This window comes from Phasianus colchicus, chromosome 8, assembly GCF_987193195.1.
Source record: "Phasianus colchicus chromosome 8, bPhaCol1.hap1.1, whole genome shotgun sequence".
In the NCBI taxonomy this organism is placed as follows: domain Eukaryota; kingdom Metazoa; phylum Chordata; class Aves; order Galliformes; family Phasianidae; genus Phasianus; species Phasianus colchicus.
Genome location: NC_143443.1, coordinates 34,243,715 through 34,261,220, shown reverse-complemented (window position 1 = coordinate 34,261,220; position 17,506 = coordinate 34,243,715). Strand labels below are relative to the sequence as shown.

At 40.4% G+C, this 17,506-nt stretch overlaps 1 long non-coding RNA gene across 1 annotated transcript; it reads left to right on the top strand.

Annotated features, from left to right (window-relative positions):
* Positions 1 to 328: 328 nt before the first annotated feature.
* LOC149917134 (uncharacterized) lies at positions 329 to 14,726 on the top strand. Its single transcript, XR_016468603.1, has 4 exons — positions 329 to 446; positions 2,928 to 2,993; positions 3,892 to 3,992; positions 14,640 to 14,726. It is a non-coding gene; the product is annotated as an uncharacterized LOC149917134 (long non-coding RNA).
* Positions 14,727 to 17,506: the final 2,780 nt, after the last annotated feature.

The window sequence follows — 17,506 nt, the reverse complement described above, 5'->3', positions numbered from 1 at the left end:
TTGAATTTAGCAACAGGCTCGTATTTTTCCCTTCACAGATGTTACAATACGGGTGTCAACACTTTTATTTCTTTGTCCGTAGGTTGAAAATTATGACTGCTTCATAAATTGCTAACGTGCTCGGAAGGCGCGGGCCCAGCTGCAGTGCACATGAGTTCAGGCTCCTGCCCGGGCCTCATGTTTCACCATGACCTCAGTTTCCTGTGCTGAATGGGAACCAACGCGAGTGAGCACTTGTAAAACTGTTTTTGAAGAGTGAAGTTATGAAGAGGTGCTGCAGTGTCAAACATCTGTTTCATCCATTACACTCAAATGGCAGCAGCGGCTGTACAGTAGGGCAAGAGCCGCCAATAAATTAAAAGCCTCTCGTGGCCACGTTCTCCTCACTCTCTTGAGCTGCCCGGCTCTTGTGCCAGTTTGAATCATGGAAGGAAGATGCTAAATAAGTAAGTGAACATTTTGCTTGTTCTGAGATAGCTCCTCTCTACACTGATGAGAAGGATTCTTTTGTGCAGTAGGATTGCTTTTAGGATTGGCGAATTAGAGTCTCGCTGGTCCACTCATATTTGGAAATGCTCACAGCTGATAGGGGAATTTCAGCCTTCTTCAGTAAATAATTAATAATTAAGGTTTCAGTATCAGCAGAAAATAAGTAACATTCTTTTTAGAGAACTGTGCTGCTTACAGATATGTAAGTACTGAAACTCTGTATTTATGATTTCTGGAACACTGCAGTTAGTTACACTAACATATGTCCTGTATCTGCACTGCATATCTCTCATCGAAACTGGTGTGTTAATTACCCAAGGAAAAATACATGCTAGTGCAATAGGACAGTTGTTCCTTGTGATAAAAAATAAATTGTATTCCAGACAAGACATCTTATGCAAAATAAGCAGTTTATTTCTAAAACAGAGATCTATTTATAGGTTCGGTGTGGGTGGGGGTCTGAGAACTGAAATAACAAGCTAGGAAGTCTGAGAAAACGTTAACAAGCTGTGAAGCTGATCAACTCGGGGTTTGAGGTTGGGATTCTGTTGGGATAAGTCACATTTACCACCTCACATCTCGGCATCAGAAAGCTTGGAGCTGCTGGGCTGTGGCATGGCTCTAGATGGTGTGGTCCCACCTGCCCAAACACTTTTACTGACGTGCACATCTAGTTTGGCTCCTCTATCTTTCAGATATCTCACTGCCTTCTCATTAACTCAGGTGTCTCCTATATCTACGAAGGAAATTTTGCAGTGATGAACAAAACAGTGTAACAGCATATTAAAACACTTTTGGGTGGTTTAAGAAGAGAATGGAGAGTCTACTCATTCCTGTTTGGCCTGGACCCACTGTGATAAGGAAAAAAGCTGCTTTTGAGCTTTGTTAAAGACACCAGGATAGATACCTAGCATGTCCACATGAGCCAAAGCGAATTCTTTCTAAGATATTTTTACCTTCCAGATGTTTTTTTTCATATACCCCCTCTAATTATCTTAGGCTTAGCAGCACGCTAAACTGCCCATATTGCCCTCAGTCATAAAAGGACCACCACCCCACCACCTTCCTTCCTCTCAGTGGTACCCTGCACAGGCAGAGGAACATGCAGAGAAATGACAAGATTGGCAGCAAAACACCATTTCTAGTGGGAATTGGTATAGGGTCCTTAACCCCCAGCAGAGACCTGGCCCCTGTCTGACAACAAAGTGCTCCATTCTATCTTTGGCAGTGCAGCTGCCTGACACAACGCGATGCTGGAAGAAGAAGAACTGTTAAAAGATTTCCAGTTAGTGGCCAAAATACCCCCATAACTCACCCCAAAAAAGATTCATAATGAAGTACCACGTTCATATGCCCTTGAGGCTGGGAAGGCAGAGCAGAGAACTAATTTCAACTTAACACATGGTAAGGTGTTTACAATTCAGGCAGCTGTTCCAGTTTGCTGGTGAAGATGGCCAACAAAGAAAACATTTCAGTCACTGAACTTTTCCATAAGTCGTGCCTTTAGATAGGTACAGATTAAAGACTAGCTGTTGTAATCTGTACCATGAGACACAAGATAACAAAAAATGCAAACATATTTTTAATTCTTTTTAGGGATTTGCACATCTTCCTTTGGTTTAAACTGGAATCGGTCCACTGGCTGAATGGTTTGACTAGGAATCCTGTAAAGGAGCATGTAAAAGGCAAATATAATGCAAAATACAAAACTAGAAATTCTTGGCACTTGGGGATTTGTGTTGGCCAAATGAGGAGACTGCATCCCAGAATCTCTGCTTGGAAAGGATATGAAGTCATTGTTCAAATGTGCACATAAACTGGATCTAGAGGGATAAGATTAAAAAAATTTACAGAGTTCAATCTCATAAAACTATCAATTATATGGGTCTGTTTGTGTCCATTTCTGTGAATTTTTCTGTAGAACAAATGTTTTTCTTTACTCCTGGGTTGACCATGGAGCTGGCATAAAAAGTGGTATGCTACTATAAACAAGAAGCCAAGGATTTGCTTAGCAAACATGTTGTGGTTTCATTCACAGTGCAGTTATCGCAGGAGAAATGAGGTTGGCTGCTATGAAATAGGTGCATGAATCAAGAGTTTATGGATCCATCTGCCATTTTGCAGATGAAACCTTTTGCTGTTCTTTGAAAGCAATATTTTGAGTGTTCAGAAACTGGATTTTCTTCTGGGACCATACAGCAAGCCTGCCTTTATAGAATTTAATTCAATTTCAGTCTGAGGTCTTAAAGCTAGATGAGATAAATGCAGACCGAACTGTGCTCTTGATGAAGCTGCTTTTGCACTTTGAAAGGGAAAGAAACCAATTTTGTGTCTCATGTTTCTCTGTTTACCCAGCACAAACTTAAACAAATACCAAAACTGAAAGATTGTAATGGTTCTCCTATGGAAATCTCATATTCCTCATCCTGTATTTGCAGAGGTTGGACATCATGTACTGCTTACCATCGCTGTGCGACATTCCTGCTGCTGTGGGAACGGAGCTGGTGAGCAGCTGAATGCCATTAATTTTAGTATAAATCACTGTGATGTGTAGGATGTGTAGGATGGGGTACAGTCTACATCTCCTCTTCTTTCTCTGCTTTCTGAGTGACCTCACTTAATTCTCTGGAAAGGAGGGAGTCTAAGGATGCAGCTCTGTGCTTGCTGCAGGTTCAGTGTTCCCTTGACCTGCCGTGCTGATGCAACGTCTCCGAGTTGGTCTGGCCCTAGGCTCTCCTCCCTGCTAGGGAAAATAAAATAATAAAACACACGTTTCCAAGTGGATCATGGTGGTGTTTGTAATGTCACATTTCACTCTAGCCCCAGCAGCACTGTTGGACCTTGTTAAAGCAAATTTACAATTGCCTGCTTCCTTAAAGTATTAAATCCAGAGATTCCTTCTGGCTCGTTTCTCATGCTAAGCTTTATGAATGTGTTCAGAAATTTCAAATAGTAAAACAGTCAAATAAAAGAAGTTTGTGTATGTGGAGAAGTCTGTTTGCCTTAGTTTGCTGATGAATAATCCTGTTCCCTCCAGCCTACTGTTGTACTGGTAGCTGAATTTTGGGGAGAAGGCGGAGGTTAATGCTGATGGATAGCCAACGTTCCTTCCAGTATGGTGTGTTTCTGACACAAAATATTTAAATATACTGGAATATGGTTTTCATGATCTGTAAGAAGTGGTAGTGGGCAAACCTCAAAAGGTAGAATGGTTTTGTTGCCTGAATTATATTCCTTAAAAAAAAAATACTCCAATGTTTGTCCAGTTGAACTTCTTCACTGTGCCAAATTGTGTTAGAAACCCATGAGAACGTATCTCCTGTGAGACTTCTGGTGCTTCCTGTTTCGGCTCTCGTTGTAAATGTCACAAGCACTTACAAAGCTTTTCATGTGGTATTTCAGCACCCCTGCTGCCATGCTCGTTCAGGTCCAGTGGCAGAGAGATGCTCAAAAGCAGAAACCACTGAAGAGGATGAAAAGAAACAGAGTGGTTCTGTGTAAAGGTTGGTTTATTTGTTGTTTAATTTGCTTTTTTTTCTTTTTTTTATCCCACTATTAAACTGTTACATAATATGGATTTGAAAGTTAAGAGGCAATACTATTGTTTAAATTTCACTTTTTCTATTTATCCTTTGCCACAAACCTGGATATGAAAGGATAGGAGCACGGCTGCTGACAGGGCACAGCTTGGTGTGCCCAAAGGTGGGCACAGAGGTTGGGTCTAATAATGACATGCTACAGATGAATACAAAACACAGGAGAAGTTGACTTTTGTCCCATTCCTGTGATTTTACGTGTGGTATTTTGTGCAACCAACTCCAGCGTCAGGTTGTTGCAGTCAGAGGAGCCTCCAGCCAAAGGGAACAGTAGCAACTGATCTGGTTAAGTGAATGTCTTGCAGTTTCCCATTCATTTCTTGAAGGCTTGTCAAGTTATGGAAAAGCATTTTAATTAACAACTCACGTACTTTAAAATAAAAATCAATAAGGTGCACATATTTCCTTAAGTGATGTCCAGAGTTTCCCTCTGAAGTTACAGTTTGACAGATTTCCATTACGTTTATGGGCTTGAGATGCTGTGATTGTGTTTTAATATGAAGAATTAATAAAAGATATATGAACTTATATTTATATAACCCAGTACAAGGGGGTCAGTGCGTTTCCCACTCTAATTTTCTTCACAGTTTAGATTTAAATGAATTTGATTCTTCAAGGAAAAGCATAACGACATAAAGACATAACCCCACACTGACTCCCACCACCCACAAACTCTCACACACACGAAGGAAAAGGGAAGAGAAAAAAAAGAGGACGATGAAAAACGCAGACTATCTTAATTTGTATTGGCTTTATTATTCTCTAGATAAAAGGCTACTCGACATAAAATGAGGACTCCGAGTTCAAACTTTTAAAGAATTCACATATTTACATCAATTTTTAAAAGGTTTTATAACTAATGAACTCAGATTTCTTTTGGCATGGCATAAAATCCATTTGTACAGTTTTTAATTAAGAATGCAGCCTACGCAATTAAAATTAAGGGTAGAGACTTCATCAGATGTCCTGTGAGAACCCCAGTCGAAAAAATTATGTTAATGCTGTATGTCCTAAAAGCATTCTCTGAATGTTGGAAACGCTTTATGAGGAATTATTTCTGCTATACAATAAGGATTTATTTAAAGTTGAAAATTAGCAGCTTTTAATTTTGGCGTGTTAGGACCTTGTTTATCACTAATTGCTTTGGCATTTGCTATGTGCTCTCAGATCAGATAGGATCATTTAAAACTCTGCATTTTCTGGAAAATGCATACATGTGCATGAACATACACATATAGAGAGAGAGATGCATCCAATCTATAATGCAAATAATGCACACGTAGTCAAGGGAATTTCTAATGTGAATTTTAATATTTAAACTAACAAGTGCCATTATTGGGAATATTAAGCCACTTCTTTGTTGAAATGATTAAAATTACATTGGAAATAATGAACAAAATGGACCTGTAAAAATATAAATAACTAATTTCAAAACTTGCCTTCAGTTGTATAAGAAAGTGAAGTTTAATGTAGTTGAAAGGTGCTAAGTGAATACCCTAGGATACAAGTTTATCTTTAGGACGTAGTGCAGCATGATCAATAATGGGGCAGCTTTTCCCATTTCCAGAACTCTCCAGTTAAGCCTGGAAACCACTCCTTTTGTTGCAACCGTTATGGGGCTTTTCAGTGCAGGAGGCACACAAGGAGGAATACAGATAGTGAGCCCAGAGCATGTGCAAACAAGATGATACCAAGACAAAACAAAAAGACGTGATCTGCTGCTATGCTGAATACTTTCTTCACATTTAGTGCAGGGATTTTCCTTTTTTTTTTTCTTTTCTTTTTTTTTTTCAGCATAGCTTAATGTAATAAAAATGTTTTATATTTAGAAGAGTAACAAGGGAGCTGAGGCTTAGTTTTGGAAGGCAAGCCAAATTTCATAAGGATTTTAAAGTGTAGAATAAGGAGGTTTGGCTCACAGGAGAAGTCGTTTCCAAGCCAAAGACCTGACATGAAGAAATGTGCAAAGAAGCAAGAGAATGACAGGTTTGGGGGAGGAAAGCAAGCGATGGTGGTGACGGCAGTGAACCAGGCAGGAAGGAGTGTGGGATGTAATGGCCACAATTCACCCTGAGCTGTAGGACAGGCAGGGGAGACCTCAGAGGATGTGATGTCCCATGAACAGATCTCTATAACTGAAAAAAAGAAAATCAAACTTATTAAGGCTGGATCCCATGTATTTTGGCAATTGTATTCAATTGTTTTTAAGCATGGAAATAGTGCAGAACAGGGTACTTTTCACTCAGTAGCGAGGCCACCAAAATTCAGCTGCAATTCTCATCTTGATGAGCTTTGTGTTCTTCGATCTGTTACTTACAGGCGCTAGAACTCATTAAAAATAATTAATAAAAAAATAAACAAAACAATTTTCATCTTTGGCTCACTAGCAGTCATTAGTCAAAATGAAGAAAAAGGTGCCCACCACTGAGTTATAGGGGGCTCTTATCTTTAGAGAGGCTAGTCAGCTGTTCCCAGCTACATCATAAATAGCAAAATGCTTACTGTGCATCCACTAAAGAGGTGATTCTCAACTAATTTACATTGGTTTTACATTGCTTTAATTTTTTGTTGTTGTTGTTTTCAGTGGAGCTGCTTGAGATTTACATTCTTAAGAACCAGAGCAGAATCAGGCCCTCAGATAGATGTGTATGGCCAAGGATAACATACTGGCCACAAACCTCATTTTTGTTCTTTCCTCCACCCACAAACCAATAAAATTACAGAAGGCCTGAGCCTGAGAGGCCCCCAGATCTGGGCCAAAAATAAATACAAAAATACAATAAAATTTTAATGTGGGGGCCTTGTGCAATCCTTAGCTAGTACAATATTTAAGTGTATGAACAAAAGGTGAAACAGCAGCCAAGAAATACATTTCACCTATAATTCTACTGAACGTAGGAAGAAAGACCAAAGAAAAGGAGGAAAAACCGTTCCATAAAATAATAGTAATACTCAGGAACTTTAAAATGCCCATAAAATTACAGTACTAAATTATTAGTGCCAATGCTAGATATGCTTTGGGTTTGTTAGAAGCATTTGATGAAAGGCTGTCAAGAGTTTCAAAATGAGTGGGATAAAGTGAGACTAAGGGAAAAGAATAGTTAGAAATACTAAGAGCAACATGCCTGATCTCCAGCATGATCTCTGGAGAGCCAAATGAGGCGTGGTTCTGTCCCCAGGACTTTGCCACAGCAATGTCAAGGAGCTCCCATAATGGGTTCATGGGAGCTTTGATATCTTACTGTGGCTTCTCCAGAGGACATTGCTGGGGGCCTCCTTCTCAGGTCCAACCAAAGTGGTGCCATTGCTGAACCAATGCTCACAAAAAAGAAATCCCCTTGCTATCCACCCAGAAGTTCAAAGAATAGCAAATTTTGAATGAATTAATCTATCTTGAGCCACCAAACCAAGACAAACCAAGACAAAAAAAAAAACAACAAATGAACAAAAACAAAACAAAACAAAACAAAAAAACAAAACAAAACAAAACAAAAAAAAACAACCAAACCAAACCAAAGCAAACCAAACTGAGCCAAACCAAGCCAAGCCAAACCAAGCCAAGCCAAACCAAACCAAATCAAGTCAAACCAAACTGAACAAAGCCGAAGCAAACCAAAGCAAACCAATCCAAACCAAAGCAAGAAAAAACAAGCCAAACTAAACCAAACCGAAGCAAGCCAAGACAAACCAAACTAAACCAAAGCAGTAGGGAAGACCCAACATCAAGCAGTCCTGCGGTCTCACTCCAAAAGTCTGTATGTTTTCTCCTTCAGGCATTCCCAGCTTGCCCAAATCTAGATGAATCTCTGAGACTCTAAGAAAAACAGCACAGTACAGGAAAGCCTGGTATAGATAAGGAAAATGCAAAAGTAGGTCTTTTTTCTTCTAATTAAGACTCTAAGTGTTGTCACTAAGCTGGAGGTGTTATTGAAGCCCGTTCAGTTTCTCTGGAGGAAGGCATGGGCAGGGCTGCTGTGACTTCAAGACAGTTCCCTACAAAACTGTAACAGTCAGAGCTTATGCCAGAAATATATAGAACTTCTTTTAATGTAATAACTTATAATTTATATAGCTGGATGATCTAGACTGATTCTTCTTAAGCTCTCACCCTTCTTTGGCTAAATACCAAAGCCTGTGTTTTGCTTCAGTACGATTTTAAGCAGATGCTTAAGGCTAAGTATGTCAAGATCTTGTTGACAGAAAAGCATGAATTACTGTAGTCCAGTGATGAGAATATTCAAATTTTGTGTTGGTCCACAGCCTTATTGTTTAAAGACTCATTCAGAAACTATACCCCCTAGAAGAGGCCCTTTCTGCCATGAGTGATGGCTTTTAATTTTAGAACTGCTGGGCAGCCAAGAAGAGCACTACATTGGTATTTGTCTATTATATCAGATTTACCTTTGGATTTCTGATCGCGTGTGCATTATTTCTTTTGCCTATGCCTCACGTCTCCAATCGTAAAAGATGGAAAATGGACTTGCACAACCAGAAGAAGTACTGGGAGAGCTGAAGAGAGCAGTTCAGTGCAAGCACTTGGTATTATTATCTCTTCTTCAGCTTCAGGTGGCACTTTTTTCTGGTTTATTGGGTAATTGATAAATCCTCAGACAGAAGTAGGGAAATGAAAATGCAGTAGGTAGACAAGTTTTTTCTTGGTTCGTTTTCCTACGTTTAGCTTATAATCTGTGTAGGAAAGTAAATGTACTGTCAAAACCATAGGGGCTGGGGAAGCAGTGAGTGCTAAAGGTGAGCCCGCACCCTCTCGACAAAGACGTAGTGCAGACAGAGCAGTCATGGCTGCACGCTGTGCCATCAATTCCCCCAAACCGTGACCTGGAGAAATCACCTTCGAGCTGACAGGGGCTTAGGCAATATTTCAGAATCTGGTCAAGATTTTACAACACCAGATACTGTTTCATTCTCCAGGCTTTTTCTGACCAAAGAATTTTGAACTAGGGCAAACTGTCAAGTATGCAGCGGTTTTGTAAAGCAGACTGCAAGCCAAAGAAAACTCGGCCAAGAACACCGCATTTATTGATAACGGCCCTGCATGGCAGCAATGAGATGGGCAAACAAGCAGGGGCTGGTATGGAGGGAGATGAGTATTTGTGGGGCACAGCTGTGTCACCGTGCTTTAAAGTCACTCACTGCCTTCAGAAAGCGGCTGTTGCTTGCTGTAAAAATGTAAATCAGCACAGATGCAAGTTTGCTTGAAGACTTTTCCCATGCTGGAGCGTTTTCGTGTTTCCTGCCAAAGACTGTGTTGCAACCTTTGGCATGTGAGTGTTGTAAGGTTGTTTTTTTTATACAACTTCATGATAATCAGGAGCCAGAGCTCATATTGTAGCAATCTTGTGGCACTTCGAGTTCAGCCATTCAGCAAAAGTTATGTATTTCTTAAATGAAATGCCTCCATTTTTCTTAATTGTTTCTGACATTTCACCCATTATTTCCTGAGCCTCCTCAAAGGACATGAATAACTTGTAATTCTCTTGCGAAAGCAAGTGTGAGCGGCAGAAATATAAACACCATGGTATTGCTATAAGCCAGTTCTCGAAATATGGATGGCGGGCCACGGGAATCGAAGCCATAGACAGAGATCAAAACTCTGTCTCTGATATGGTTGGGGTGGCAACTAAAAGAGTTGGGCTGATTTCTCTTCTTCCAGATACCCAGAACTAAACATCAGGAGCAATTAAAAAATTGTGGTCTTTTGTAAATTACTCCCAGAAGAAATCTCGGAAATCTTTCATTTTAGTCATTTCGGTCCGCTGAACCATAAAGCCATTATGAATGAACAAAAAATACGAGAGAGAAAATTGAAATACAACAGTAATTAACAATATGAATATATCAAAATATACCCAACCAGAGGGATGTGGCCACCAAAGCCCATCACCCCAAAGGCAGGTAGGGCACTGCTGGTTTCCGACTTTTTACCCCAGAAGTGGCAACTTTCAATCAACAGAGTGGATTCAGAATTTCTGCCTTTCCCCAAACCCTGGCAGCCAGAGGCAGGGTGTCCACCTTGTTTACCTTAGAATAATAATTAATAATTCTTATTTTAGGACCTTCCTTTCCGTTGCCACATGCTAAATGTCAACAAAGGATTATAGGAAAAATCATTGAAAATGTGCAGCTATCACAAATAGAGATTTCCCTATGGGTTCTCTAATACTTTACAGACAAATGTTAAAGATTTATTGCACATGAACATCAAACATGGTTTTACTACAGTTCTCATTTGGATCAAATTGACACATTTTACATTCATTTTAGCCTAATGAGATTCTTTCACTACACATTATATTCCGAGTGACCTCATACATTAAATTTGTGGCATGGAACAAACCCACTGATATAACAAAGCCCATTTCTTACCAACTTTTGGATTTTTTAAGAAAGGAAAGAAGTAGTTTAACAAAGTCATCTCCAGAGCACTCGTTTACTAATTTCTGTGCGAGGAAAAGTAACTGAAGAACTGCACAGACTCTCACGTTATGCCAAATTTTCATTTTCGGTGTTCACAGTTCAATGTCTTTTGAACTTCACAATCCGAATACCCCTCAGTTTGAACATAGCCCTCATTTTTAAATTTACATGTGAAATATGAATGGGTTTCTGCCCACAGGCAGAGTTCCCTGGAGAATTCTTCCTCTGGTGCTCAGTCAGGCCCCAAAGTCTGGCCCAATCCCGGCTGCTGGGGTCTGACTTCTGAAGGCAGCTCCCTGCAGAAACCTCCCTGGCAGCTTTGCACAATGCAGTGCTTACTTTTGCACACAATTAAGTGTTTTTATTTTTGTTTTCTTTTAAATAAGAAAAGAATCCCTCCCCGAAAGTAATATTTTTTGGCTTCTCAAAGCGTTTAGTACAGGAATGTAAGTTTTTAACACCGCACTGTAATGTTGTACCAGGAGAAGGTAGCAGATGACCTTGAAAGGAGGTGAAAGGAAACTAGAAAATGTTAATTAAAATTATTAGTGCTGTTTGAGGTGCTTATCTTGTTTACTGCTAAGGTGTTGCTCCCTTCTGCATAATTAGGGGTAATTTTACTTACTTTCAAGTCTGTAATTTTAAATATCACAAAGTTTTATCTTCCAACAAGAAGTAATTCATTATTGGTTTGTATGTAACTGCTTGATGTTTTAATCAATATATGCAACTTCCACAAAGTCTGTTAGAATTTGTCAAGAGGTTTTATACATCTTTTATAGTGTAGGATTAGGCATGGTATACGAAGCTGAAATCCCATTTAGTAATGAAATTTAAACATAATTCTGTGTTTATGATGTGAAGATATATTTTTACTTGATCTGTCCTTTTACATTCTCCTTTATCCATGATTATTGGAGGACAATGATATCTGGAAAACAAACCAGAGTGAAGTTAAATCCATTTGAACACAAAGAGTTACTGTCAGTTAATCCTAATAGAGACAATACCGATTTTTTAACTAAACTGCTTAAGAAATGAATATGTCTTGCATGCTTTCAATTTGTTTTAAATCCTAATATGTGGAGCTCTTTGCTGTTGTCTAATATTTGCATAAAATATTTAATCTTGTACTTTAAATTAATGATATTAAAGGTCTAAATGTTTGAAAAATGTTGTTGTCAGAACAATGTAATCTTTTCTCTCCAGACTTCTTCATATAATTGTGATGCCCTTATCCTAATATACTTGTAACCTTCCTCTGCATTGTCCTGTGCTGAATTTACTCTGCCAGGACTTTTTTAATGCAGAGATTTCTCTATTTTGTAATGTGAAGTGGTGGGGCAGGGAAGCTCCTCCACTCATCGGGAGGTGTTGCAGAAGGAATGAGACCCCAAAATGGGCTGCGAGAGGGAGGGGCACGAATAGGGTCTCTGGGCCAGTGGATGGTCCCAGCCCCACTCCTGGGCACTTCCCCTGGCATGGGCATGGGACACTTTTAATTTTGCCCGCTCTAGTGGTTGAGATGGAAGCATCATTGCTCTTCTATCTTTAGCAGAGCAGTTAATGACATGCAGGGTACTTGAAACGCCGTAATTTTTTAACCACTGGCATAGTAGGAGAACTAAGCATGCCATTGCCATGAGGCTCTAATTAAACGGAAAAAAAATAATAATAAAAAATAATTTAAAAAAAACCTGAAAAATGTCTTCAGGAGCACATATTAAAATGGGCAAGTATCTTCAATTCATTTTTTTAAATATACTGAATATTGAGCAGGTTGAAAGTTTGCTGGCTTAATATAACAACAGCTTAATATTTGTTGTGTAAGGGAATATACCCTCTTTTGTCGTGTGTGTGTTGCATGAGCCACCCGTGCCTACAGGTGGGTTGTACTGAATTGGTGCCGTTGGAGCACTAATTAATGAAAGTAGTCAAAGCTGCTGTGTCAAAGCTGCTCGGCCAGCTCTCGCTTGCTCCTCTCCTCCTCAAAGCATTGCTGTTTCATGGTAGCTGCTCAGTAGCAGGGCTACAGCATAGCAGCCAGGTTGGGGGGAATAAAGAATTAATTCAGCTTGGAGAAACAATAGAAGAGGAAGGCAGTAAGGCAAAGAGGCACATGAAGAATCTCAAGAGCAGAAGACAGCAATATTTTCAGGGATTTATGTGGCACTAAAAGGGATGTATTATGGCAAGTAGATGAAAGGACATATTATACTGCCATATTTGATGCATGGCCACATAATCACACTAAACTGAATTTTGAATAAGAATGGAAGAAGATTCCTGTAGTCGATTGGAACTACAGGGAGAATTTAAATAGTAGACCTAATAATCTGAGGAGCTGCTTTCCTCGGGAGTTAACATCTGTACTCCTGAGGAGGAGAGACATGGAGAATTTAACTGCAAGAGCTGTCAGAATTTCCCTGGTTTTATGGAATATTATATTAGAATCCAAGCTCCAGACACAGGCTGCTGTAAGAGGAAGTGGCTGCTCCCATCTGTGTCCTGCGTGACCCTGCTCTTCCTCTGAACACCTCCCAGCCAAATGATGGTGGCAGCCAAGCATTGACTTTGAGTCCTCTTGGCTTGCCCAAGGAAGACTGAAATTACCAAGCACAATGCCAAACTGCATGAGTTTCACCTATCTTGTCCCCAAATCTGTACCAAATCCTGAACTTCCTATGGCTACCCATTTCCCAGTCCAGTGCCTGAGAAAAGCACATGAACCAGGGCAGAGCTCTAAAGAAACCTGTTCCAAGCTTCATGTTTGTAACAAGCCTCTGAACCTGGGTAGTTTGGGGCTGGTTGTTCCAAACATTTCAAACAGTTCCAGTGACATCTAGTGGGGAGGAAACCCCTGTGAACAGCTCCAGCCTTACGGAAAAATCCCATTATCCTTTATTTTCTTTTAACCCACTGGGCAATAGTTTCCTACTGAAAAAAAAAAAAAAAAAAACCAAAAAAAAAGAAACAAAAAAAACCAACTCAGCTATGGTTTGTGTGCCATACACCATGATTGAAAAATAGTTTCATAGTCCACTGAGAATTTCTCCTTTCTGGAAACAGTTCATGTATTAAGGACCATTTGGAATTTTCTCTGGGACATTCCACTAGGTCTAAAATAAGCTCACAGAAGAAGGTCACAAAGTGTTAAGAAAAAAAGATATAACACAACACCTCTTAGAAATTCAAGTTACTCAGAGAACAAAAATAAAAATCTCAGCCCAACTCTTGATATCCTATTAAATATAAATGTAACTAAAGGTAGTTAAAGAGATGTAGTGTGGAAGCAAAATCAGGTCATCCTTCCTCCCTTCCATGTCACACTATCCCCTGAACTGCCTCCTGCCCACCCTCGGGACGTTCTGCTTCCTGAGCTTGCTCATTAAATGAAGGGGTGGCTGCAAACACCGACCACACTTGACTTACTCACACAGCACCATTTTTCTTTCATTTCAGTCAGGATGAGCAGAAGCCCTCTCTGAAGCCCTCCCTGGATTCCCCAAGCACATCCACTCCTTCTCCTGTGGTGCTGGTTGGGTTGTTCTGTTAGGCAGCTCGGACTTTAGGCTCATGAGACACAGCTCCATCGAGTGAGTGTCACTTCTAATCAGGTTTCCCAGGTTTCCTGAACAAGGCAGGTTTATCGCCAACGTGCACTTTTATCCAGAGAAACGTGGCACTATGCAAATGGGGGAAACTGCAAGCATCATAGAGGTGGCAATTCAAGGTTCAGCAAGTCCAAAGCAAGGTCTCAATGTTTCTCAGGCAGAAAGATCAGGCCAAAGCAGAGATGTTTTTTCCTAAAATTAAAATATTGCACCACTGAATTTTGGGGGAGTTTTACACATGTATTTTATTGCTTGAATTGGGATTACTGGACTTTCTGAACATTTTCAAAAGAAATACCCGACAAAGAAATGTGATATTACCTTAGAGTGGTGGTGTGGGTGTAGCTAAGCTGACCTTCAACAGCAGAAATCCCACAAGGTCCAGATGCATCAAAGCTTTGAGAAGCGTGTACTTATTTTGAAGCTTGTCCAACCAGTGTAGGCTGTGTGGGCTTCCAAAATTTGTCTGAAAATTTCACAAGAACTTTGTTTCTCCTTTTTCCAGCTCTACCCTTGATCCTGGCTGGAGTCTGGACCTACACTCACAAACACAAATTAAAAAAGAATGAGAAACATCATTTAGCCTCCTTGTTTTTAAAAGTTTCAGATTTATTTTGCAATAAATTTTGGATGCAGGCTTTAAGAATTCTGTTCCTGTGACAAGGGCAGCTGTGTTTCAGCAAAGAAACTGCAATGAGTCACCGATTTTCTTTCTCTCTCATTTTTGTTTTCCTTAATCCAAGAAAGAAAATAATAATCTAGACTGAAAAATATCAGCTTTGCTCTTTGTGGATGGGAAAGGCAGAAAAGTTCTGTTCCCAGATCTTGCAACAGACTTGGTGTGTGAACAAGACGCTCCACTTCAGCCACCGCATCATATCGCGTCCAGCTCTCAGCGCACAGCTCTGCTCACGGCTGGCCTGAGATTCCTTCTTATTTCCAGAACAAAAAGGACTCTACATTTTGTTTCAGTGCTTTTTTTCCAATTTTTTTTTTTTTTTTTCCTACATAGATTATTCCTTTTGTTACCATAGAGTTCAGGCTCCCACCTGCAGTGGGGAAGGACACTCTCCAGAGATGCTCTCCAAGCTACATTGTCTATGTCCAACACTGGAAACTTCTGGGCCAACTGATGCTTGCTCCTCATCACAGCACACTAATTCAACATCAGCTTGTGCTTGTAACGCACTTGTAGTTTTGTGGAGAGAAGCAAAAATACTTGTCGTGTTTCATTTCCACTTCCTGCAAAATTCTTGGAAAATGTGTTTTGTCATTCTTCATTGTAAAATCATCAAATGGGTTTAATTCTGTTTGTATTGCTTTTGTGAAACAGAAAAAAAAAAAAAAAAGAAGAAGAAGAAAAAAAGCCAACTGAAAACAAAACCACATTCTCTTCATAGTATTAATTTGGTTTGGTATAAAATCAGTTTTTGCCAAGGAAAATGCATTCCTCTTAGCAAAGACATGCCGTGGTCTCTATTGTACACACGAAGGCATTGAGGTCAGAGGGTAAATTTCTCTTAGTTGCAGCCTATTTCCATGGGCTGAGTATCACACGATTAGCAGTGTTTGGCCACTGCTGAGAGAGACTGGAGAGAAAGGAAGGTCAGGTGGATGTCTTGGGAGAAAATCAGAGAGAATTGCTATAAAATATGTGCAGTTAAGTGAGAAAATCAGCATCTGCTAGCTGTTTGTTTTCATTTCATTTTTGGGGGGAATTGGAGGAAATGTTATGAACACATTGTTTTGGGTTTTATAATTCTGAAGGGAGAAAGCGATGAGGAAGAAGGTGGGAGCTTGGGGAACGTGGACAGGAGACGAACACTGACAGCAGAAGCCATAACAGCGATACTATTTTTTTGTGATGATTTCAATCCCAAGGAAGATAAATTAGGTAAAGAGAGAAAGAAACCACCTTGCCAGGTTCTTATTGGCCAGTTGTGAAGACCTTCCACCAGAAGCTCCTCCAGGTTCCTGGTGTAAGATAGGAATTGCCATGGCCACCATAGGGCAGCAGGGACTTCCCCACTCATGCTTCTATAGAAGCAGCAACTCAGGAGCAGAACTTCTTCACTTTCTCTTCTTACAGAGATACAAGGGTATCAATGGGTTCCCCACGGCCTATTTCAGAGTGGTTCCTTATAACCAGGTGAGACTGAGAATCTCTTCAAACCTGTAGGAACTCCAAGAAAGCAGGAGATGTGCTCAGACAACACGCAGTTTTGATATTGCCTTTGGTATTTATCTATTGTCCTCCAGGCGATGCTGGGAGCCCCTCCGTGCAGCAGACCACCATCCAGTGCAATAAATAAATGCAGGGGAGGACAATGCTATGAACCTTCCCTCCACATTGCAGCTGCATCCAGTCCTGAGCTTCACGCTAGTCAAGTGAGGAACTCCAGTTTCCCTCCTTGCAGGGATTTCCACTACTTGCACCGGGGTTCATCCCCAAGTGGATGGTCTGCTTCCCAGAGAGGGAAAGTTCCTTGCTGGTTGCTGCTGTTGTGTGCTGGCTCAGGCACCAAGTTGCAACCACAAGGTTTCAGCCCTTCAAGAGGAATTAAAGTGTCTGAAGCACACTGCTGATAGGTGGCTTCGTGGGGCTCACACAGGGGTGGATCAGCCCCTCTGGGGGCCTTGGGGGTGTCAACCACATCCCCTGCATCACGCACAGGCGCTGCACACTGAGCTCGGGCAAAAACGATGTCAAAGAGGCAAAACAAAGCGTATTGTGTTTGGTCTATCTTGCAAAAAATTATGCATTGAACAAGAATACTGTGGAAGCAGAGTGAAAGCGGTGTACACGGCAAAGTGCCTTGTTGCGTCTCTGAGACAAAGGCAGACAAAATTAATCAGCAATGATTTGTTGTGCCAGAAAATGCACGCTCCTGACTATCTGTGGCAGATTATTGCCAAGGAAATAGTTCCTCAATATCCCAGACACATTCCTGACCTGTATATTATGAAGTTATTTCTGCTTTATGATTTGTAACCTGTAAAATGCCTGTGATCTTAATAAATGAGAGCTTGTTGCCTCCTGAAATCCACTGTATTTCATCTTTTGCTTTCCTCCTTTGGCAGTGTTGTTATTTAGACTGAGTTAACATTAGTATTCTCTCTGAGCATATACACTTCCATGAATTCGATATCATCGCCGCGAGCTAGCACCCTTAGGACGCTATGACACCATCCATATGACATATGATCATGGGTGGAAGCATAGCTGGAGGCTTTATGGAAAACACTGAGGATTTCCCAATCTGCACTTTTTTTTGTTGTTGTTTTGTTTTCTTCCCCACAAAGAAGTGTCATGGACTTTTTAATTGCTTCATCGAGCCTATGACCCACAGCTCGGTCTCCAAAACTTAAGAG